Genomic DNA, 24,180 nt, shown 5'->3' with positions numbered 1-24,180 from the left:
CCTGTGAACCAAAAGTTGCTGGTTCGATTCCCAGTTAGGGCACATGCCAAGGTTGTGGGCCAGGTCTCCTGCTGGGAGCATGTGAGAGGCAACTGATTGCTGTTTCTCTCACACATCATATTTCTCTCCCTCTCTTTCTCCCTCCCTTCCCCTCTCTCTAAATATAAATTAAATAAATAAATAAATAAATAAAATTTAGGAGAAAGAGAGCAGAGATATAAGGCATGTTCTGCTCTAGTGAGAACACACCCGTGTGCCCTTTGTTGTGAGGCTTTTTATCTTTCCTTGGCCAGCCATTCTAGGGGAAGTCTCAGGGGAGGGTCTTAATGGGCTATTCATTAGCTTTTCAGGTGTGTCCTTCAATATGTCGATTCATCAAAATGTGTATATAGAGGGGTCAGAGGTTATTTTCTGGTTAGTTTTATTTTCGAAGAATGTCATCAAGGATGTCATTGAAGAGGGGCAGGGACCTAGGCTTCCCTTTTGTCCCTGGACATCTGGAAAGTGTAAACAATGTGCTCCTAAGTGTCCTTGGTTAGGAAAGATAAAACCTTATGATTCATCAGCTGACCGTAAAATTGTTCAAATTGCTTGGCCTTGTTTAATTATTTTGTCTCAATTTTCTATTCCACTTGTCAAGGAGTTTCCCTAGCTTCTTACGATCCTGCCTCACTATAATAAGTGGCAAATGAGGATTTACTTCTTCAACACTATCCCCCCACCCACATGCACATATTCCTTTCCCCACATCCTCTCTGCAGTCAGTTTGCCTTATCATGACATGTAAATATATTTAGCTATAGCTCCAAGAAGGGTATTATAATAATATTTTGTCATGCACACCCCCCAAACTTAATAATTGCCTTTTTTTTTTTTTACTCACAGAATTTTATTCTACTAATCCTTAATGTTTTCTCACTTGTTTGACAGAGTGTATTCCTATCAGTTTTCCCCAAATGATCAAATGTATTAGGTAATTCATTGGTTCCATTTCATTCCTGGGGATTTCCTTCCCAGAACCATCTGTCTTTTACAATGTCTTATACTATTTGCTCTTTAAGCCTGCTTCTTGGATCCCAGGTCCTCCTTTTTCTTGGGTTGCTACTTATTGAAGTAGAGCATATCATTCAATAACTCCCAGTAAATTCTGTTCTTAGGTCTTTAATGCATTTGTTCTAACCTCACCTTTAATTTTGGACTAGTATGCTATTGTAGAGGAGAAACAAACTCTACTCTCAAAGTTCTTTTGGTTGTTCTAATAATTTAATGAGACATTAAGCAAGAGTTAATAGCCAAATTTAACACATACATATATATATATAGGAACTTTGCATGAGTGAGAGAGTCGGAGACCCTCCATGCAGAAGAAGTTCACAGACAGCAAGTGACATTCTGAGCTAGGAGTGAAGTAAGGTGCCTTGGGGTTTTAAAGGGTCATTGTAGAATGATAGGAGCAGATGTTTAGTAAAAAGAAATTTGTCCTGCCATATTGGTGGGTCAAAAGAGATGATCAATGTTAATCTCCGGGCAAGTCCCCTAATACAAGTTCTTCTAGGTAGTTAAAGGAAGCAGCAGCATTTTTGCTTGGGCCTGTAGTTAAAATTGCCCTCAGCTCAAAACAATCTGCATCCTGTCATTGGTGGAAAACAAGTTCTTGCAGTGTCACAAGCAAAAGAATTTCCTGAGACCCACGTGGGAGGACAGGGCTCCATGGTAGACTTTACTGATGATGTAAAATTAGGAGGGTTCCCCTCCTGACTTCCCAATGCCCCATCTCCATCAATCTCACCACGGAAAAGGCCCAATCTTGTCTTCAGCAGGGCCAGGACAAAGGCCACTGCCCAGAGTTTCTGCTCCCTATTAAAGTACAGTCCATTCCAGCCTCCAGCTAGCTTGGCATGTGTTCCAGCTGCAGTCTGGATATTCAGGCTCCCTCGCACAGCTGCTAGGGGCACATGGTTATGAAGAGAGGACACACAAATGTACAGGATGAGTTCAGGTCATGAGAGAGAGAGAAAGAGAGATCGCGATTCTCGGTTCCCTTGGGATTATATTAGCTTGGGCTTGGTAAAGACCAGAAGCTTTTTCAAAAGAACCAATGAACTTTCCAAGCCTCCGTGAGCTTTGGATGGGTTTACATCCTCTAGTTAGACTGACAGGCCTCTTTAGTCTCCTGGCTTTGCCCTCTACCCTCAAAATATGTCTCTTCTAAATGTTCTATAATGAATATGCATTATTTCTATAACAAAAGAAAAACCATAATATATTTTCAAACCAACTGGAATTCAAGTCCTATTTAGTTCATCTTGGGTAAGGAGTGAGATCATTGCTTGCAGCAGGTGGAACAGGCTTTGTATATTCTTCATTAAAAAATTATTTGCATTTGAAGAAGTGTACCCAGACTGTAACACAAGGAGGACACGCATATATTATCTTTTTTTCTGGTTTCATTAGACATAGTTTCAAGACTCCCAAAAGGTAGAATTTACAGAATCTCCCTAACACAAGGCAGGGAACATATCTTTTCTTCTGGTTTCGTGACAGTATCACTGTTCCCACAGGGCAGAAGATACAGAATCACTGTTCCCAAAGGGTGGCATTAATGGTGGGAATTCCTGAGCCTGTTTGAAAGAAGAGATAAAGAGATTTCTGAGCAGGCCTCTGACATTTTAAATCATGCTTCGTGGGTGGCTGCCTTCGGAGCGAGCTGAGAAGGACACAGGCCTGATGGTTTCTTTGTCAGCTGATGTCTGAATGAGAAACCAATACTTGGATGAATCTTTAGAGGCAGGACCATGATCTGGGAAGTGATTCACAGGAAGTGGGGGTGGTTGGGTGTGATGTCTCAGCACAGGAGGTGTCAGAGCACAGCCTAAATGACTGTCCGGTGACCAGCTAGTGAATCCCAGCCCTTGAGGGACCAGGTGCCTTAAGGCTCTTTTGCAAAACTTACATTCCATGATTCTATTTGTCAGTGCACCCTTCCCAAATAGCACCAGCAGGACCAATTGAAAAGACAAAGCTGAGTTTACTGCTTACCACACCATACCTGCACAGTTTTGGCAGTGGCTTCAAGGGGAAGACAAGGTCAAAATTCGTTTAGAATTGGGAGTTTGGTTGATGGTGGCTCCTTCAATGCAGAAGGATGAGGAGCGTGATTAGGATAGGGATCATGATGCAGCTCTCCAGGACTGGTGAGGATTTTGAGATGAGGGATTCAAAGAATCTATAGGGTGCAAAGTATCTGTTGATAGTTTCCACTGAAGCGTTGCTCGTTTTTCAGGAAGCTCCTGTTAGGAACAATCTAACCATCTGTCTGGGCAGTCTTCTGTAATAGTCAAGTCATGCTAATGAGGGCAGTGGCACACTAAAGTTAAATTAATAGGAATGGTGACCTGTGTGGGGCATATGGTTTCAGCCCTCAGTGCCCAAACTATCTGTGGGGCAATGGTTTAATGTTGAATATAAGAGAGGACTGCTCTGTACATATTCTCACTCACCTTGCTTTCCCAGGTCAGCCGCTTTGCTAAGAAGGCGGGACATAGAATGCTAATCAGTTTACCTGCCATTTAGATTGGCAGGTAAGTGCTTCTTATACTCAGGTGAGTGCTTCTTATACAAACCAGCCCTGTGTTGTTATTAATATTTAGTATTTATGTCCAGCCAACAAATTTTCATTAAATATCTACCATGAATAGGGTCTGTGCTACACCCATTCTAAATTTACCTGTTCGTTTCATCATTCATTTAATCAACAGTTTTTCAATGAACACCTATTTGGTGTTGAGCAGAGTGCTAGGTGCCAGATACATGATGGTGAACAGGACACAGATCCTGTTCTCAGGTAGTTTCTACATTAGAATCTAGTATTCAAAGCAATTCCAAGGGGTACATTGTGTTCATGTTCTTTATGGAGGAGGGGACAGAGGGGCAGAGTGCTGTGGGGGTTCAGAAGGAGTCACCTCAAGATGGGCCTCTGGCTCTTTCCGTCTCTGGCTGCCGCAGCGAGAGGAGCCGCCGCCATGTCTGCCCACCTGCAATGGATGGTCATCTGGAACTGCTCCAGCTTCCTGATCAAGAGGAACCAGCAGACGTACAGCACCGAACCCAATAACCTGAAGGCCCGCAACTCCTTTCGCTACAACGGGCTGATTCACCGCAAGACGGTGGGCATGGAGCCAGCAGCCCATGGCAAAGGCATGGTGGTCGTCATGAAGCGTAAATCCGGCCAACGAAAGCCGGCCACCTCCTACGTGCGGACCACCATCAACGAGAACGCCCGGGCCACCCTGAGCAGCATCCGGCACATGATCCGCAAGAACAAGTACCGCCCAGATCTGCGCATGGTCGCCATCCACAGGGCCAGCGCCATCCTGCGCAGCCAGAAACCCGTGATGGTGAAGAGGAAGCGGGCCCATCCCACCAAGAGCTCTTGAGCACCCCCTCCCCCCAAAGCAATAAAGGTATCAGCCAGCGTTCTTCAAAAAAAAAAAAAAAAAAAAGATGGGCCTCTGTGGTGGGCAGGTTGTTTTGAGCTAAAGGCAACTTTAATTGTAGTCTCAAGAGACGCTTCTTCCCCTCCCTTAACTACCTAGAACTTGAATTAAAGGCCTTGCCCGTAATAAGTGAATATCAGAGATAACCTCTTTTGACCTATCTACAAGGGCAGGACAAACTTCTATTTACTGAGTATCTGCTCTTCTTACCATCCTGCAATCAGCAGTCCCCAACCTTTTTGGCACAAGGGACAGTTTTTTGTGGAAACAATTTTTCCACAGACTGAGGCAGGGGTTGAGGATGGGTTGGGCAATGGTTTCGGGGTGATTCAAGGGCATGATATTCAAGCCCACCTGCTGTGTGGTTGGTTCCTAACAGGCCACGGACCAACACAGGCCCGTGGCCCAGGGGGTGGGAACCCCTGCTGCAATGACCCTTTGGAGTCCCCAGGGCACCTTCTCTCATCCCTAGCCCAGGATGTCTTATATACTCACATTCCCTTTATATCTTTGAACCTCTCCTGTCTGTGAGGTCTCTAACCCTCTCATGTATGTGGGGTTCCCATACATATGTAGGTATTAAATTTGGTATTTTTCCTTGCTAATCTGTCTTAATGTCTGTTTGATTATTAGACCAGCCAAATCAACCTGAGGGTAGAGGAAAGTTCGTTCATCTGCCAGACTGAGTTGATGGAACCCTCCTTAATCATATTGGACACCCTGCCCTTGACCTCTGATCTCGGTCTGTTTACCCTGGGCTTGGTTACTCTTCCTTGTGTTAACAGTTCCTGAGCCGTATGGTGCTGAGAGCCTGAACTTCCGCCTACTGGCCTTCCTGGTCCTCAACACATGGCCTTAAACCCCCTGCTTCCTCATCTGTCTCCCAATTCAGTGCAGAATTAAGTTGGGAAGTGGTCACTCTTTCCTGGGGCTAAAAAATAGTCTGCGAGCACTTCCTCCCTTGAGAAGTAAATTAGTACCACTTCTAACTTCCTCCAGAGGGAATGCAATGTTCTGTTCTCCTGTTGAAACATGCCCGGGTCCATTCAGTGTCCCGAGGCAGAGTTGAAACTAGAAATGATTCAGCGCTATAAGTCAACTTTTATTATATCCCACTGAAGGGATCTTTTTGAAAGATCTCTGTTGCACTCATCAAGACCAAGCAATACATAAATATTTTTAGTACATACACTGCTGTGAATTGAGGTTATTCAAGATATATGACTAATATCACGATTTATGCTCTGACAGTACCTTCAAGGTAAGAAATACTGAAAATAGGAAGGCTTTTATTTGAAAGAATTGATCTTTTCACATGCTTCTGAGTCAGCTTGACAAAATAGAATGGATGACCTCTATTTTTAAATTTCAAATATTTGCAAAATATGTTGGGGAATAAAAATAGGAAAGTAAGGATTTGAGAATTGACAAAAGCCACTGTCCTGTTTGTCTGGGAGACCATAATACATCCACAAGTCTTTTGCTGGAAGCAAAGTATGTAAGTTGTAATGTCAGGCTGTTGGCCACATTGGTACCAAGTCCAGGTCTATGCAAGAGGCTCACACCCCTGCCTTTGGTTTTCCCTTTTGAGTTCTGTGTCCTTGGGCAAGTTCCCATACCTGTCCTCAGAGTTTTAGTCTGGACCAGTGTGAAAGAACTTTCCAAATCCTAAGGACAGTTTATATTATACAAACATTAGCTATTGTGAATGAAAACACAACTGAAACTTATAAGGAAATTAGTGCTAGATTTCAAAATACCTAAGATTAGAGAGTCTTATAGGAAAAAATCTATTTACCCAAGGTGAGGATGGTACAATGCTTAATGGAGATCATTAACATTGAAGTGTTCACTTCTCAGTGTTCTTCCTTTTTGTCTTGGAGAAAAGCATTGTCATTGAACAAGAGCATTTACAAAAGTTCTGCACTAATAGTAAACCTAGTCTATATTAAACTCTTCATTTGAAAGGGGAAATTGAGACTCGGTGAGACTAAGTGACTTGACTGAGGCCCCACAAGAAGTTAGTGTCCGGGCTGGGCCAAGAATCCAGGCAGGTGTTCTTTGTGTCTAGCTCATTCGGTCTTTGTTTGCATTGCTTTTCTCCATGTTTCATCTTGGAGCTCCCTGTATTCCTGCCCTGGTTTCCCTTAGGTTGTAAATCCAGCTCGCTTCCATTTTTCTCCTCCCAGTTCTGTTCTCGTCCTTCCCAAATTGCCATCCAGTCAGGCCTGTACTAGGCACACACTGTTGATTCTCATTCCTTCTTTTCCTCAACTTTTTCTGGTCTCTTCTGACCAGATACCATTCACTTTTTTTCTAAAAAGCAAAACCAAAAAACTAACCACCTACCCTCTTTCTAAGAAGGCCAAGTAGTTCTTTAGGTGGCTAAATCCAGCAACTTGTATAAGACCTGCACCCTTCTTTGGTAAGGAGGGGTAACATTTGACAGGTGAAGGGAAAATGCGTTCATTAAAAGGGTTTCAGGCTGTATAAGACTTCAAGGTTTTTCTCCAAGAACTTCACCTTGGATGGTGTCCACTAAGCACCTGATTATGATACATAAGTACCTTTAATTTTACTGTGGATAATTTATGTTTTCAAAGATTTTATTATTTATTTTTAGAGAAAGGGGATGGGAGGAAGAAAGAGAGGGAGAGAAACATCAGTGTGTGATTGCTTCTTGCATAGCCCCACCAGGAGCCTGGCCTGCAACCCAAGCATGTGCCCCGACTGGCAATTGAACCAGTGACCTTTTGGTTTGTAGCTGGCACTCAGTCCACTGAGTCACACCAGCCAGGGCTTATTGTGGATGATTTTAAAAGCACGTGTTCATCCCATCACTCATTTATGATTTCACATATATAATAAATATTTACTGAACTCCTATGTGCCAGGCCTGGGGCTAGATACTGGAAATATAGTGGTTGAAGGGCAGATACCATTTTGCACAGTACTTATAGTTTATCTGGAAAGTTACAATAAGGTGTGGTGACTGTTCTGAGACGGGGCAGATGAGATGCTCAGGGGACAGAGCAGGAGGACCTAAGTCAATCCAGGTCTCATGAAAAGCCTTCGTGAGGAAGTGCCTGAAGGAGGCACAGGAGTTGGCGAGATGGGAGGTCAGGGCAGGGAGACACGCTGAGGCTCGTTTGAAGACCTGAAGAAGGGATTATGTGTCTGAAAGATAGAGTGGGAGCAGGAGAATGCTCCCAGGGGAGGGAAGAGGCAAGCAGGATCAGATCAAGGAGGGCCTTGGGGTCCATGCCAAGAAGTATGGGCTTGTCGCAAGGAGGAGGGGAAGCCACTAAAGTGGTTTTTAAGCTGGGGAGAGACATGGTCACATTTGCCTGTTTGAACATTAATTCTGGCTACAATTGAAGGGAGGGTTTGGAGACAATTGGTGGCAAAAAGTGAGGCTGGCATTCCTCCAGAATAATGGTGCCCTCGGGTTGTGGAAGTGGGAAGCCGGGGGTAGAGCTGGGGATGTATAAATGGTAAAACCAGCCTGGGGGCAGGGAGGTGAGTGTCTGCGCAGGGTAAGAAGAGGAAGGAGCTGAGAATGATGGTGTCTGGCACGTTATCTGGTGAATGGTGAGACAAAGGTGATGAGCTCATTGAAAGCACCTTCAATTAACCTGCATATGTGTGGGATGTGGGGGCTGGAAAGTGCAAACCAGTGTCCGTAGGCCGAGGCTCGCCTGCAGAAGCGTTGGACCAGCACTTATTTAGTTAGCTGTTTAAATTTAATCATTTTTATTAACCTATCAATGTCACATTATATACATATATACAATATCTAGTTGTCTTTTTAGTTTTAAAATTATTTTAGGACATACATATTTTGGCTCTCTTAGTACATATAAAGCTCTCTTTTTTAAAAAGTTGTATTAGCATAGCAGGCACATATAGAAAAGTGTATATAATGTTAGTATCTATACAGCTTATTGAATTTTCACAAAGGTAATTTTACATCTGTATGGCCATGGCCCAGATCACAGGACACTCCCAGATCCACCCAAATCTCCCTTATGCCTATTCTAGTCACTACCTCCACTATCCTGACTTTTAGAAACTTAGATTGATTTTACTTGTTTTTAAAATTTATATACATGGAATCATGCAGTATATAATCTTTTGTGTTGCCTCATCCTTTTAAGTGATTATGTGTTATTTCATTGTCTGGACATATGATTTATTTAACCAATCTCCTCCAGATGGTATTTAGATTGTATTCCATCATTTGCTATCACAAACAATGCTACAATGAATTCTTCATAAATAACCTCAAAATAGTACCAATATATCAAGGATGTATTTTAGCTGCAGGTAACATGAAAACCAAATAAAAGCTGCCTAAGCAGTAAAGACATTTGTTATCTTACTTAGAAGTCTGGAAGTAAGTGGCTCTCAAGCTGTTTAAGGTAATGGCCCAACGCCGTTGCTGAGTCTGGGTCCTCCCCTCGTTTTCCTCGGGCTTTATCCTCCCACTCCCGGCCCCCGCCATGTCCACTGATAGTTGTTGTTAGAGTTCCTTGTCCTGTGAGATTTCTGTTCATATATATTTTGCCCACTTTTTTTTATTGGATTGTTTTCTTAACATTTAATTATTTAAACTGTTTTATTATTGACATCTTTAAATTTCCAGCATGCATGGGCTATCCAAATCATTTTCTTGTCATTTGGTCACATCTCTTCCACCTTAACCTCAGTGGCTATTTTAATCATCAGACCAGTATCCTTTTGATGTTCCACCTACATTTTAATGTCCTTAATTTGCTCTTATTCTGAGTTTCACCTTCCTTTCCTCTCTTCTTTGGCGTCTTTCTTTCCTGTCTTCTTTTGTTGTCTCTGGGCTATGTACATGTACAGGTGCATTTTTTTAAATTACCAAGCAAAACCTTTCTCTCTGAGCAGATATGAGACTATGTGCCTAGAATATGATGGCATAATCAAATAGCTCAACAAATTCATTTAATGTCGCTTACTGATTCAGAATCAGTTAAGACACAGAAAAGTAGTCAGAACACAAAAAGACTGTACTTTTCTATAGGCAAAATCCATTTGTTTTCTTCTCAGTTATCTATAATCATATTTATGTCAATGTTTTTCTCTTAACATTTTGTTGTGAAAAATTTCACACATACAGAAAAGTTGAAAGAATTGTACTTAGAACACCCGACTAGCGACAGACTAGATTCTATATTTGACATTTTGCTGAAGTTCCTTTATCACATATCTATCCATTTAGCCATCATCAATTTACTTATTTTTTTAGTGCATTTCAAAGTTGCATTTCTAAACACATCCACATACATCATTAACTAGAATTCAAAGCTTGTTTAGATTTTTTTTTAGCTAAAATTTATATGCAGTGAAGTATACAGATCTTAAGAGTGCCATTGGATGAGTTTTGAATGCCAATAGCTTTCAGTTCCTGTAGCCTCATAAATGATCAATTCTTTGATTTATTCTCATCAGCATACCCATACAAGTCCATGCAGCAAAAGGTCAATGTCATTGTAGCCACCAACAATGGTTACATAGGTTATTCTCTCTCAGGCTCCAGAGCTAACTCATTGTGTCTCAGCTGATCCCCTCCTGGGTGAGGCTCCATATTGCCCTCCACCCCCATGGTGGGTCTAGGAGATCTGAAGGGTAGACACTGTGGAGCAGATATTACTAATCCCAGGGTTGGTTAATAGTGGGAGGGAGTCTTAGGGGTGTGGGGAAAAGAGCCAGGCTACAGGAATGGGGTCCAGGAGGGAAGACAGTGTATGAGAATGGGTTCCGGATCTTTGAAGTCTTGGATGTTTGGAGCAGGGAGATGGGAGGGGGGTTATCAGGATTAATCTAAAGGGCAAGGAAAGGAAGGAAAATTGATAGGAGCTGCTCAGCACAGTGATTAGAGGAACAGATGTAGGGTCAGACTGCCTATGTTCATATCCCTGTTCCTCCATTTATTAAATACCTTTGTTTTACCTGAACTCTCTGTCTCAATTTCCTCATCTATAAAATAGAGATAATAATAGATTATTATTATTATATTTCATGTGAGGAACATGTGAAATTATGTAAATGAGAGTAAATACTCTTTTTCCTTTTTGGTGGGCAGCAAATATTTGCTGACTGAATGGATGGGTGAGTGGTTTGTTTAGCCTTGGGGCCTGTCTTAGATATTTACAATTTAGAAAAAGGAAGGTCTCTTTTCTCCCTCTGCTGCCCCCATCCTTACCACTTTCCCTTCTGCATTCTGTAGCAGAGACATTATTTTAATAGGAGATAGAACCACTCATTTTGCCAGACTCTAAACTGCGATGGGAGGCCCTGGCTGGTGTGGCTCAGTGGATCGAGTGCCAGCCTCGAACCAAAAGGTTGCTGGTATGATTCCCAGTCAGGGCACATGCCTGGGTTGTAGGCCAGGTCCCCAGTGTGAGAGGCAACTGATTGATGTATCTCTCACACATTTGATGTTTCTCTCTCTGTCTTTCTCCCTCCCTTCCCCTCTCTCTAGAAGTAAATAAATAAAATCTTAAAAAAAAAAAAAAACTGAAGTGGGCGAGTTATTTTATTAGTGTAAGTGGATTTCATTTAATGTGCAGATGTTGATCTCTGATCTTTTCTTGTTTTGGTAAGGAAAAGTAGAGAGAGCTGAGGCTAAAGGTGAGAGAACTAAAGCCGCCGGGGTTGTGGGATAAGCAAAACAAATAGGTACAACAAAAACAGATTTTGCTGAATATCAATTTTTTAAAAAGCAAGGGGTGTTTTTTACACAGGGAGGACTTCATTTATGCAAAGCAAAAATACTCTGTACTATAAGTACGAAATAAGAAACCACAGGAAGTGGGTTCAGGACAAACAGTAGAGCTGAGATTCTGTGTTTTTTGTTTTTGTTTTTAATGTTGACTAATCAAATATATTTATTCTTAGACTTCATCTGCTCACACCTGATACACACCCATACAGATTCCTTCCGGCATTTTTGCCTGATGCTGCCCTCAGCTCCATGGACTGAGAGAGAATGGAAGGTAAGCTTGGCTTCACTGTTGGGCAGCACCAAAGGCTCGCTTCCAGGAAGATTTTGTGTGGAATTTGAGAGGCTGACAGTTTTCAAGTTGGAGAGGTGGGTACCCCCTTTCAAAGTGCTTGTGAATTCTGACCACAGGCTGAATGCTGTCGGTCTGGAACTCCCTGGGGTGGAAGGCCAAGCTCACGGTCTCTTCATCATTGATCTAGTCTTTATTTCCGGGTAGCTATTGCTGTGTACACAAAGGTTTACCCTCTCTCATACTCTTTCCCAATGGTCTTTGCAATCTGTTTTGCAGATCGATTTGTTAGGTTGAACTCAATTATCAGTTTGCTCTTATCATAATCGCCCCAATAGCTGCTATTAAAATGTACTTTTACAATAGGCATCAATATAAGCTGGCTGCTAGTGTCTCACAAGTGTTTTCTGGTGTCTGTGAGAAGCCCCGGCAAGGCTTCCTGGAAAGGGAGTTAGAGCGTTCTCTGCAGAATGCCCACACCCATTGGAAGTGCCTTTAGAAAGCTGCTCTGGGCTCCATCCAGACCGTTCTCATTCATACTAGTTTATGGCTCTGCCCACTATGTCATCTTAAAGGCAAGGCCTCTTGTATTTTTGAAAACTTGCAACAAACAAAATGTGGGTGCAACAAAATTAAATACTGAGGGTTATCTCACACTGCAAATCCACTTTAAAAAGAAGACACAATTGAGTTATTCTGAGTTTTTCAAAACAGGGCATTCTATTCTGAGGTAGGCCTAGTTTGCCCTCTAAAATCAGGTTCCCTTCCCAGCCAACTTCAAGTGGAGGCTGCATCAAATTATTATTTCAAGTGAAGTTGAGAATTAAGGTTCTTCTAGTGAGTAATTTTTGAGTTCCTATTATGTGCAGGGCTCCCCGCTAACTCAGCGCCCACCAGGTGCTGGCTTTGGGGAAGGGACAGGCAGAGCAGCTGTTAACTAAATATACAGCAGTCTGGCCAGAGCATCCATTCTGAACCTGGAGGTGGGGACAGCGGGGGCTTGGAGAGGCGCTAATGATTGAGGATGAGTAGGACTTCAGATTTGGTGATCAGGAATTCAGCACCAGGGAAATGGAGACAGCTCATCTCCGCTTCTCAATATCTGGGGCCCTCAACTAGGGAGACGGATGGGGGTGACCCCACCGCTGGGAGCTGGGATTAGCTGGAAGTCTCTTCACTCACACGTCTGGCAGTTGATCCTGGCTATTGGATGTGATCTCAGTGGGGGCTGTCAGCAGAAATACCTAACCAACGCCTCTGTGTGGCCTGGTCTTTTTCACAAAATGGGGACCTCAGAATAGTCAGACTGTTTACATATTTTTATTTATTGATTTGAGAGAGAGAAAGAGGGAAGGGGGGAGAGAGAGAGGTATTGATTTGTTACTGATGCATTCATTGGTTGATATATATATATTTTTTTTTTTTTTTACCAGAGAACACCTTTATTATATGAGCTTTTTGTTTTGTTTTGAAGCACGAGCTTTCAAGAAAGGAGGGAAGAGGATTTATTTGCCTTTCCTGGCCTTAATTTTCCTTAGATAGAACTCCAGCTCCTTGCCCTCTAGCACACAGCTGTCTGCTCAGCCACACTGGCCTGGTCTTGAAGCGATGCATGCAGGAAGCTTGCCCTGCTGGAACTGCTCCTCTAGAAGAGTGCTGATTTTGGCATTCTTTTTCCTTTCATCATATTCTTCTGAATTTTCTTTGATCTTTTTTGTTTAAAATCTCTTCCTCTTCAGGAGTCAGCTCGGCCCCTTTCTTGTGGCCCAGGGGCAGTGCATAGTGGGACTCGTACCACTGCCGGTACGGTGTGCTGTCAATGAGTGCGATGCAGTTCTTTACGAGGTTGTTGGCGCGGACCAGTTCGTTGTTGGATGCACTGTAGACAGCATCCATAATCCCTGTTTTCCGTGTGCAACACGCTGAGCTCCAGGAGAAGTTGCCCACGTCCAGCCTCGAGGCTCAGTACTGCTTGCTGCCTCCCCGCACAGGAACTGCGTGTATGCGGCGGGGGCCAATCTTAGCGTTGGCAGCAGGGCGTCCCAGCTCACAATTTCGCTTCTTGCTGCGGGACTTCCTCTTGGCCCCGGTCTTGCGGCGCTTGTGCCAGTTGTCCCGAAAGATGCCCATGGCTTGGCGCCGGCTGGAAAGAGCAGTTGATTCTTATATGTGCCCTGACCAGGGATCAAACCTGCAACTGTGGTGTACTGGGATGATGCTCTAACCAACTGAGCTACCCGGCCGGGGCAGAATGGTCGGATATCTAACTTGGTGGCTCAGGGCTCCAAAAGTGAGCATTCCCAGAGAATTCCCAGGCAGAGGCTGCATGGCATCTTTTGAGCTAGCTTCGGAAGTTACATGATATCGCTGTCACTACATCCTATTGGTTACGAAAGAGGCGCTAAGGTTAACTAGCTCATTCCATAGCAAGGGGCATGTGGCCATTTAAAAAACTGTCACAGGTGTGCTGACAAAGCACGTGGGGTGTTTCCAGCTGTTGAGTAGTCCGGTGCTGCTGGAATTTCAGGGTGTGGGGTAGAAAGACTGGGCCACAGTGTGAAAAATCTTGACTGCCTTTGTGACAGGCACCATATTTTCAAACCACACATCACAGAAAAAAACAAAGCTTTGTTTTGCTATGAGTCAGTCTACTTTTCCTTTTGACAACTTCCCTCGGGGCGTGAGACCTTAATCTCGGTTCTGGGTAATGCTTCCAGCCTGGGTTGCTGCGCTCAGTCCTCCCTCCTCCTTTCTCTGGGCGTATGCAGTGGCAAGGGAGCTGGTTCTGGGCTAATTTCTATGCTCGCTGACATCTGCTAAGTGGCTGTCCCCATTTTACCTGGGACGGCGATTGAGCAGGGTGCCACTGTGTTGTCCCTGACAGTGGGACTTCCTGATGTTGGCTCTGTTTTAGCTAAAGCTGCCCCCTTTACAGGAACACGGGGAAGCTGGCAGCTCTCCTGCACCTCTCTGGGGCTGCAGGGAGCTCTGTGAGGCTGTTGGCTTTCTTCCCCTTCTACCTACTAGGGTTCACTCTGTGCCAGGCCAGCTGCAGAGACATTTACAAGGCCCGGGACCTGGGAGGGAGGTGACAGTCAGGCTTCTTCCTCTCAAGAACCTCCAGATCTATCTGGCTCCTTTTTGCACTTGAAAATCAGGGTTCTCTTCCCTGAACATTGCAAGTCGAGGCTGCATTGAATTGCTGTTTCAAGTAAAGTTGAGGAATAAAGTACTTTCAGCAAATAATTTTATCATTGTCCCTCTCCCCTTATTCATACCCAGCACAGAATTCTTAAGATCTAACCCTGCCTGGGCTGGGTAGCTCAGTTGGGTAGAGCATTGTCTCAATACACCAAGGCTGCAGGTTCGATCCCGGTCAGGGCATATGCAAGAATCAACCAATGAATGTATGAATAAATGGAACAAGAAATCTCTGCTTCTCTCCTCCCTCTCTCTCTCTCTCTCTCTCTCTTTTCCTCCCTCCCTCTAAAAAAGTCAATAAATAAATTAAAAAAAAAAAAAACCAAACGATCTAACCCAGCATTGAACCCCAGAGGCTAGGAGTATGAACCTGACTATACCCTTCCAAAACCTTTGGTATATATGCCAAATGGGACCTCTGCTATGGAAACAAAAAGATAAAGATTGGACTATCTTGAACCATCTTCCTTGGAAGGACAGCTAGCTCCTTTGTTTAGAGAAGGTCCTTGCCGTAGGAGTGAATAGGAACAGGAATGATTGCCTGATATATAGAAAAAATTATTACCCCAAACCTGTGAGGCACACAGAGGTGCACCTCACACTTTCCTTCCGAGCAGGGCTGACTGAGAAGTGCGCTTGTCTGACAGCTTCTAACCTCCAGCTTCTTCAGAGTCTGCCTCAGCTTTCTTTTCATTTTTTATTTTTATATTTTGGTAAAATAAACATAACATAAAATTTATCATCAGTGATATTTAGTACATTCAGAATTTTGGGCAACCATTACCACAATTTAGTTCCAGAACATTTTCTTTCTTTTTTAAGATTTTATTTATTTTTTAAAAAGATTTTATTTTTATTTTTAGAGAGAGGGGAAGGGAGGGAGAAAGAGAGGGAGAAAAGCATCAGTGTGTGGTTGCCTCTCCCATGCCCCCAACTGGGGACCCGGCCTGCAACCCAGGCATGTGCCCTAACTAGGAATCAAACCAGCAACCCTTTGGCTCACAGTCTAGCACTCAATTCACTGAGCCACACCAACCAGGGCTAGTTCTAGAACGTTTTCATCACCACAAAAGGAAACACATATCCATTAAGCAGTCAATCCCCTTTGTCCCCCCACCCCCCACCCCCTTGCCCCTGAACACCTCTAGTTACTTTCTCTCTCTGTGGATTCACCTGTTCTGGATATTTCATATAAATCGAATATAGAGCCTTTTGTGCCTGGTTTCTTTCACTGAGCATAAGGTTATTTGAAGCCCATCCATGTGTGAGTACTTCTGATTTTTTAGTTCTGTTCATCCTACTCCTTTCTGGTGGTTTCCTTCTAGATTCAGGTGGCTTCCTCCCATGCATGCAGAATCAGCACTTTTTCAAAGACTCTAGAGGTCCGTTTACAGATCTCGGGAACTCTAAGTGCAACCCCCTGATCTCTGGTACGTCCCCCCATACATTTTAGATACTTTATAAACAATTTTTTTGCTCTTATGTAATAAAATTTTCCCAGCAGTGTTCTCTGAGTCCTCAGGACAATGTCTGTCTCCTGTTTGTTCAGCTCACCTCTTCTAGGGAGCCGGAAGGTCCCATTCTCTCTGTCAAATGGGGTGCATGGGAGACTCCAGAGAGGACAGTCACCTCTCAAGATGCAGTGGGTGTGTCAGGTGATGGGAGTTTTGTCCCGAATGATTCAGGCAGGTGGGCTGCTGGGAAGGGAGGCACAACTTTGCTTTTGATCATTTAGGTCAAGCTGGCTTGCCTCTGTACTAGTAGGACTGTTTAGTTATCCCCTGAAAATGAGGATAAGTAATCTTCTTGGTGGTTCTCCATGGTTCAGAGAGCTGAGTGGGTATTGTTAGAAGACCGATAGTGTTTGGTGGGAATGCCTTGTAGACTTTGGTATGTGGCCTTTGTATCTTTCACTGCCTATGTTTGTCATTCTCTGGAGCAGCATCTTAATAAGTTGGGAAGGTACTGGTCGTTTACCCCATGTTAACCTTGAGGTGATCGACAGATTTTGCATTTGGTTCTGCAGGATCTGGAAAACCTTTGACGATCTAGAGTGCAAGGGCAGAGGTGTGTGGGCCACAGGTGTGTTACAGCACAAGGAGGGAGTCCACCTGTGAGGCTACTGCCATGGTCTGCACAGTGGTGGCCTATCCAGGGAAGTGCAGTTGGAATGGAAAGGTGTAAATAGTTTATTTTTTCCTTAAGATTTTTTCTTTTTATTGTGGTAAGATATATTATATGTATGACATAATGAGGTACCTAGAATAATCAAACTCATAGAGACAAAGTTGAACGGCAGTTACTGGGGCTGGGGGTAGGAGAAAATGGTCTGTTATTGTTTCACAGGTACAGAGTTTCAGTTTTGAAAGATGAAAAACATTCTGGGCATGGATGGTGTTAGTACACACAGATCCAGGAAAAAGCCCCAAGTCTGAAAATCTGTCTCTGTAAGCAGAGGGCAGGAAAACACCCAAGAAAGAGGCTGGCTGTGTCTGTCTGGCAATTAGTATAGAATTTATTAAAGGAAACTTACATATGAGGCATGTCTTCAGCAGCTGAAAGACGAAATAGGTCCCTGCCCCTTGGCAGGTGCCAAAGAATTCTGTAGGTAAAGGCGGGCATAGTCATGGGTACGATTACGTGAATGCTACCAGTTATGGGAAATTACTTTGCCCTCTTGACCAGGTCAGAACAACAGCCTGTTCCAGGAACCAGCACACAGCAGGAGGCAAGGGAGGGGTGCTGATTTATGTCCGAATGGACATCAGCTATGACCAGACAGTCTCTAAGGAGGGCATGCAGGAAGCAAACTCCGTTCTGGCCCAGGTCCAGCTTTCGGAACAGACGGTGGTCCTGTCCTGGGATGGTCTCTCCCCCACAGATGGTGGTGATGGTTGCACAACAGTGTGAATGCACTTAATGCCACAGGGCTGTACCCTTAAAAATGGTCACAGTGGTAAATTTTGTTCCATAAAGTTTTAACCTTTACTCTCTTTTCTGTCTCTATGAATTTATGTCTCATTTTTTGCTATTTGAATCTGTGAAGGTAGTTTAAGTTCTTTTTCTGCCAAAAGGTTGGGGATAGAATGAATAAATATTCTCTCTCGCGTGCACACTTTCTCTTTTTTTTAGAGAGAGAGAGAGGAGAAGGGAGTGAGAAAGAGAGAGGAACATCGATGTGAGAGAGAAACATTGGTTGCCTTTCTTACGCACCCCAGCCAGGGACCAAACCCACAATCTAGGCTTGTGCCCTGACAAGGAATTGAACCCACGACCTTTCGATTTGTGGGATGATGCTCCAACCAGCTAACCAACTGAGTCACACTGGCCAGGGCTAAATTGATCTTCTCTTAACATCTGTTCCAAACATTATTTTTCTCAGTATTTATATTAAAAAAGGACATCAGTATCTGATCCCATTTTGCCAATGACTTGTAGGATTCCTTTAGAATTGTGAGTTTTTGTTTCAATGCAGTTTTCCTATAAACTACCTCTATGGTGTGTCCTGCCTCTCCACTTTTCTGTCTCCAAATTCTCGCTGGCTGGGCTGGCTGCATGTCTGATGAAACTGTCTGAGTGCAGACGCTGCTGCTTCCATACAAGAGCTTTAGTAACAGTTATGAGGAAACCCAATGACCATGCATTAAAAATCGTCACGGTTACCAACCCACAGTATCACTCTTTGAATTCATTTATACCGTGACTTCTTTTAGGTAGACCCTGGAAGAGCTGTGTACCCTGTATTTATTTATTTTTATTTTTGTATTTTATAGGTTTTTGTAGTTTTAAATGGACTTAGCATGCATCGATGAAACCTCATTCTCCTAACCCCATTCTCTGACATAGTAGAGATAAATGTAAGTTCAACAAAACTGAATTCACAGACTGACCCTGCAATTGTTACCTTTTGGCAAATACAGTCTCTTGGCCAAGGTTAGCTGAATGATGGCAGCATATTGGGTAAAGTGTTGGAGAGAAGTTAAACTCTTCCCTTGTGTGGGCTCAGAGCAGTAAAGTTATTAGTTTTCTCAGAAAGCACTATAATGAGCATCCTTTTCTTCAGTTCGGGGAATCTTGGTGTTGATTCTTCTTCAATTCCAGAGCCTGTGATTGACTGGACTCTTTAATTATTGATGACTTTTCTTTTAGGAAGCCTCAGAACGTTTGGAGAGAAGGGCCTTTGTGTTTGTAGAAAATTTTAGTTTCTCACCTTTCTTCTCTTTATTTGCACTAAAGACAGAGGGAGAAAATCCAGTAGTACCTTTTAGTGACTTATTGTCTTGAAGGTAACTAATCTCACTCTGGGGCTAAATGTCCCTGGAAGCCTATCATAAACTGTATGGGTACGTTTAATGGAATTTTGTCTCTTTTATTACACTCTCTGTGGAAGTCGGTGTCACTTGTAACACAATGAAATGTGAATCTGAATATGCTCAGGTATTTTCCAATATGGCATTCATTGGCTGCAATTCAGGATTATATCACCCTTTCAATAGCAAGGAGTTCCCCTCTATTGCATTCATTCCTTAAAGTATTCATTGAATGCCTTTTAGGTGCCAGAGACTTTATAATTGAATTCCTAACCTTAGGATTGGTTCCATGGTTTGCCAGGCTTTAAATTATATTCGATCATGAAAGTTCAAGTTAATTAATTCTACGTTCTAAAAAATGACTTCCTTTTAAGATGAAAATTAATCTGATAACTTTAATACAGATATTTGAAAGCATTCTTATAATTGAGACAGCTTTTAAGATCTTCTAATTTTCACAAGTTAGACCAAAATGTTTCTACCAAAAACACCCTGCTGAGCTTGATTATAGATTTCACATTGTTTTATGGTATTGTGAATAATAGAGGAATGCTGAGGAACACAGAGATGATAAAATCTGAGTACAGTTTTTAGAATATTCATCAAATTGTGGTTTGACAAGCCCCTAAATATGGGAGACCACAGGCATTAATAATTAAGATGACTTTCTTTTTTTCAAACAAGATTATATTTATTTATTTTTAGAGAGAGGGGAAGAGAGAGAGAAAGAGAGGAAAAGAAACATTGATGTGTGAGAGGAATAGCAATTGGCTACTTTTCACATGCCCCTAACCAGGGACCTGGCCCGAAACCCAGGCATATGCCCTGACTGGGAATTGAACCAGTGACCTTTTGGTTTGCAGGCTGGCACTCAGCCCACTGAACCACACCAGCCAGGACTTTTTTTTGTTATTACTAATAGTTACATGGCATATTCTTGAGTGAAGACATGGATTTTCTTTCAGTTAAACTTCAATAAGAACAAATTCTATTTTATAAAATTCTGTGATTTATTTGGGAGTGTGCCAGAAGTAATTCTTTTAAATGACTGACACAAAATATTTACTATTTTCTAACAAAAAGGCATACATAGTACGACTAACAGAGAAATTAAAATTTATCTCAAAACCAACTTTAGTCAAGAAGACTTGTTCATAGGCAGATAACTGGTTAAATATATAAATCCTAAGTACATCACACTATTTTTCCCCCTTTTTGGTCATGGACTATTCCAGGAAGATTTAATTATGTAACTTTTAATCCTAAGAATTCCAACAATGTCTTCCCTGAAATGTAAATTGAAATTGCTCCTAGAAAAAATATAAGTTTGATGAGAAATAAGTTTTGGTCTATTTTAGACAAATTCTGTCAGTTTCTGACTTTCAGCACAATCATTACTCAGAAGGCAATCACTTTTTTTTTTTTTTGGATAAAGGGCAAAGTAAATTTTAAATTAACATCAGAATTCTACTCATAATTACCTACCCAATCAATACTGGAACAGATGCCATCAAGTATGCAAAGATTAATAGAATTTCAGCTGTAAAATCTGGAGGAAAAAAAAATCTCAAAAATGTATAAAACTATTGACAAATTTGAGCTAGCCTTAGCTCCAGGACATTTTATTATATTTTTACTTTCTTAAAGAGATAAATAACCAGACATCAGCAGAAATACTGTTAAAACTATTTTTGTTTTGCCACAGTTGTTCATATTAATGAAACAAAGATTAATAGTCTAAGTTAAATTTGAAAAAGTGGAATCATTGCCTCTGATTTAACTTTGAGGGATAATATAAGGCAAAACCTGAGTATCATAATATTTCTGTCCATAAACACAAGTAAAAGCCACTACCAATACAAATGATAATATAAGGAAATAAACATGTGGTTACTTATGTCTCAGTTGCCACAATATAGTAAATTGTGATTTAACTCGCCTGTGGAAAATTTCCTTTTTTTTTTTTTTTTTTTTTTTCTGGAATAGACTATCGAAATGTGAATTTCCCAAATTTCAGGTAATTTAGTAACTAATTTTGATTTTTGACATCAGTTAGCATGGTGTGACAAGCTGTAAAACCCAAATGTTTTCTGTGTCATTTAGCAACAAAGGGGTGAGGGGGAGTGCTCTGCCTAACTATACCGGCCCCTCCATCCTGGACCCAGTTTCTGTTCACCCCCTCCCCCCCAGTTCCAGTGCTTCCAAATCATCAGTTTGCTCTCTTCAGCCTCACCCAACTCTTAACTCCTTTTACATCATGACTCTAATTTCCTGTCAGTTAATCCTAATTTTCCAGAAAACCCTGATTTTTCTGATTTCGTGTTAATCCTAATCTGTTTTAAAGAAAAGGAAGTGCTATAATGCTTAAAATATAAAAAGACAAAAACTAGGTTACATTAGTTTTATGGAAGATGCATTTCAAGTGATCTACAAATACATGACAAAGTAGCAAAAAAAAAACCAAACAAACAAAAAAAAACCTCACCAAAACCCAACAACTTAAATTTTAAACCTGATTCCTTAACTACTTGGTACAATATAATCTAAGCAAACGCAATAAAACATGCATTTGGGGGGGGGGGTGCAGGAAAGAGAATGGCATTTGAAGATTTCTAGGGAGTTGGCTCAGGCATTTTTATATCTGTTATCTCTAAGGATTGTCAAACTTAGCACACCACAGTTATCAATAAAGCATCAGGACCCTTGCTTATGACTGACATTGGCAGAAGTGTATTGTATATTCCTCTCTTGTAATTGCACGGCCATTCAATTATAGGCCATGAGCGTGCTCAAAGCGCAGAATAAAAAATTTGTAAAGAAAAGGAGTGTCATAATCCAGCTTTTCTAGATCCTAAACCCTTTCCCCATGCGTTACTCTATGCATCTCTGAAACACCTGAAAAATACTTTTCTGTGACATTCTAGGCTGTAGGGAATGAATGCTTTTAGATCAAGGATCTGTAGCAGAGTTCGCCACCTTTCTTCCACTAACATTAACAACATTTCAGCTGGATCTTAAAGGAAGGTTGCCAATTTTCATTCTCTCTGAGGTCTTGAATGCTCTGTATCAATTTATCTTTTTAAGTTCCTGTCTTTGGAATTCTTCCTCTGTCCACTTAGCAATTTGGCTACAGGAGAGGGCCTAGCACATAGCTAATATTTATCGGAGGATCCTTTTCGTCAGTTTTGCCTCTTTTGTTCTTTACCCACTTCTTTTTGAATGTGTAATGTGAATAACCTGTGCTGTTCTTGTTTATGTCTCTCAAAAAGTTGATGTTCCAATACTAATAGTTCTCGGGCAAAATTGATTTCTGTTTGCTTTTGGTCTGAGGAAGATTTGGGGAACATTTTCCTTCCTTTTGCTGAAAAGTATGGATCTCTGCTTCAAACAAAGACTCCTCCTTTTTTCTTTGGGCATTTTCTTCTTTACTGATCAGTAGGCGAGACTCGTCATTTTCTGTCTCAACTGTGTTATTTCTGCTTACATATCTGATATAGTGCACCCACTCTCTGCTTTGCCCCAAGACTTAACTGCCGCTCCTCTAGAGTAGGAAAGCCTGACTTTAGGTTCCTCATGATTTGTGATACGTAATTCTTTATCACAATTGCTTGATCTTGATTTTGACTTCTCTTTCATGGCACCATTCTGTACCACTGGCACATAACTAAGGCAGAGTTGACCCTATTGAAGACTTTGCACCTTGTTCTTGAATTTCAAGGGATATTTGCAGAGAAAGTGTAGGCAATCTTCCTCAATTTCTGTCTTGTCACATCGGGCTCTTTATATCTCTGCTGTCAGTTTCCTTAGACATGGAGTTTTTCCTGCTTTTTTGTACAAGTTCAGATTGTGATACTGACCCAAATTGAGATTTAGGTGACAAATACTTCTGAATATCTCCAGTATTTGTTAGTCTGTTTTCACTTTCCTTTTGCAACACAGCTGAGATGGGATCAGATTTTTGGGAATTCAACGGGAGAAGCTGAGACTTTTCCCTCAAAGAAATTGTTAATATTAATGCTTAGTTTTCTTGCCAGTTCTTCATCACTTTTTAGCTATTCTCCCATCTCTCCTTTTTTTTCCTGCCTGTCTTGCTTCTTCTTCTTCTTCCTCTGCAAATAATTCTTTTTTTTTTTCCTGCCAATAATTTCTGTAAGTACAGTGATCCCTCACTTATCGCGGGTATTACGTTCTAGACACCACCACCCCCACGCGATAGATGAAAATCCGCAAAGTAGGAACCTTATATTTATTTTAGTATTTACTGTACAGTACTGCAAAATCCCACAATTTAGTGAAAAATCCATGATAAATAATTAAATATAATATTTTTAAAAATCCCGCGATACAGTGAGGCCGCGATATAAGTGAACTGCGATACAGAGAGGGACTACTGTATTCTTCATTGCCTTTATCTTCTTCCTCATTGGTTCGTTGCTTTGCCTTCACCTTGCTTATCTCCTCTTTATGTTTTCTTCTCAGTTCCCTGGGTTTACTTAACAGAGAACTGGCTGATAGTCGTCAATAATTTCCTCTGTTTCTTGCCCAGTGGCTCTAAGCTTGCCATCCTTTGGATAGTGTTCTTGAGTTATTTTCCACAGTTCCTTAAGAGAATTTCTTTGGCTATAGTGCTGGATATGGTACTGGGTCCATGAAGATACCCAGGAGCGACTGAAGCGACAATATAAATTTGCCTTTTCAACAGTCGATTGGAAGCATGCATTACAGAGCGTGTGACTACAGGCAGTGTGACAGCTGGGTCAGGATTTCCACGCAGGTCCTGCACAGGCATTCTGACAAGGGATAGCATCTTTAGGTACAGCCATTTTAATATGCTGAAAAGGCGTAGTCAACAATGACACCCGAAAGACAAAGAACAGCACTTCTGGCGCAACTACGGAGAAAGTGCGTCTCGGAATTCAGAGGCTGGAAACATCAAACACGTCTTGAAGCAAAAGGTGCTCCGCAGGTTAGGTAAACAGTACTAGGCTTCTACTTATGGGGAAATGCATTTCCTGTACCAGTTTTTGCCTCTTGAGTTTACCTCCAAATATCCCTTTAAAAGCTTACTAAAGAGACAGGATAGTAAGAAGCTAGGAAAGTAGCTTGGCAAGTGGAATGGGAAAACTGAGA

General features: G+C 42.0%; 3 pseudogenes; 1 reads left to right on the top strand and 2 right to left on the bottom strand.

Moving 5' to 3' along the window:
• The first annotated feature begins 3,980 nt into the window (after positions 1-3,980).
• On the top strand, positions 3,981-4,436 carry LOC150005220 (large ribosomal subunit protein eL28 pseudogene; annotated as a pseudogene).
• An 8,683-nt stretch (positions 4,437-13,119) lies between these two features.
• LOC150005219 (small ribosomal subunit protein eS8 pseudogene) lies at positions 13,120-13,669 on the bottom strand (annotated as a pseudogene).
• An 8,252-nt stretch (positions 13,670-21,921) lies between these two features.
• On the bottom strand, positions 21,922-23,873 carry LOC150005218 (E3 ubiquitin-protein ligase RNF168-like; annotated as a pseudogene).
• Between the last annotated feature and the right edge of the window lie 307 nt (positions 23,874-24,180).

Source organism: Furipterus horrens, unplaced genomic scaffold (assembly GCF_987537825.1).
Source record: "Furipterus horrens unplaced genomic scaffold, mFurHor1.1.pri manual_scaffold_7, whole genome shotgun sequence".
In the NCBI taxonomy this organism is placed as follows: domain Eukaryota; kingdom Metazoa; phylum Chordata; class Mammalia; order Chiroptera; family Furipteridae; genus Furipterus; species Furipterus horrens.
The sequence above is the reverse complement of the archived record's forward strand: the minus strand, read 5'-3'. Positions and strand labels throughout refer to the sequence as shown.